Here is a 1489-nt window from a genome sequence, read left to right on the forward strand (position 1 = left end):
AATGATTTTCACATTCTGTTGGCTCACCTTTCCTTGGAATGGGCACAAATATGGATGTCTTCCAATCAGTTGGCCAGATAGCCATCTTCCATATTTCTTGGCATAGATGAGTGAGCACCTCCAGTGTTGCATCAGTTTGTTGGAACATTTCGATTTGTATTCCATCAATTTCTAGAGACTTACTTTTCATCACTGCCTAATGTAGTTTGGACTTCTTTAAAGACATTGGGTTTTGTTCATATAGTACCTCTTTAAATGATTGAGTATCCACCAATTCTTTTTAGAACAGTAAAGTGACTCTGTATGTTCCTTTCATTTTCTTTTGATGCTTTCTGCTTCTTTGAATATTTCTACCATAGAATCCTTCAACTTTTCAACTTCAGGACTAAAGTGTTTCCGCAGTTACTGTAGCTTGTGAAATATTGAACATGTGCTTTCTTTTTTGTTTTCTAACTCCAGGTTTTTACACATTTCATTATAATATTTTATTTTGTCATCTTAAGGTACTCTTTGAAATGTTCTATTCAGCTCTTTTACTTCCTTCTTTCTTCTGGGTGCTTAGCTTGTTTATACTCAAGAGAAAGTTTCAGAGTCTCCTCTGACATTGATTTTGCTATTTTCTTTATTTCCCATCTTTTTAATGATGTTTCTTTTTGTATGATGTCCTTGATGTCATCCCACAACTCTCTCTCTTTTTTTTTTTTTTTTTTTTTGCTGTTTTTATTGTGAATTGAGTGAAAGTTTACAGGGCAGATCATCATTTTACATTCAACAAATCATATTCATTGTTTTATTACAATAATTATAATCCCCTCCATGGACTATCAGTTAACAGTATTTCTCTGCATTCATTTTAGCTCTTTAAAAAAAAAAACAAAAACAAAACACTCAGGCATATATAATAATTTAAATACCAAAGGGCACATTCTGCAAGTCTGCCTGCTGGCTGCCAGCTCTCAGTCCCTTTCTTTTCATGAATCTACAGTCCTCAGCTGCTTCCTCTCATCTCTGCCTCTATCTCTGGTGTTGTTGCTTCTTTGAATAAGGTCCCACATTCCACTTGTGCTCTTCTCTCTTAATGGGTCCCTAGGGTCCTCTATTTCTAGACTGTAAGTTAAACTACTACCCCAGTTTTGTTACAAAACTTCTACCTTTACAATTGTGACAGTCACAATTAGTAATGTTAACAATTTATCACTATTGAATCATAAGACTCTTATCCCCATCTTGTTTTACCAAACCCATCTATACAATATGAAAACTATCCAATGGGGACTTTATCTTCCCCCACACACTCTTAAACTAAACTTGCTCTTGAAACTTAGCAAGCCAATCACTTCGAACCTTTATCACTCCCTCATTTTAGGTAGTAAATGTCTAAGTTGCCTGTCCCTATCTACCCTTTATTCAGAAGGGATAGCATTGATACTTGATGTGAAGACTCCTTCCCACTTTGTTGGTATTTTGAGCTACTACCTCCATGAGTCCA

The sequence above is a fragment of the Chrysochloris asiatica genome, unplaced genomic scaffold, assembly GCF_000296735.1.
Source record: "Chrysochloris asiatica unplaced genomic scaffold, ChrAsi1.0 scaffold00032, whole genome shotgun sequence".
In the NCBI taxonomy this organism is placed as follows: Eukaryota; Metazoa; Chordata; class Mammalia; order Afrosoricida; family Chrysochloridae; genus Chrysochloris; species Chrysochloris asiatica.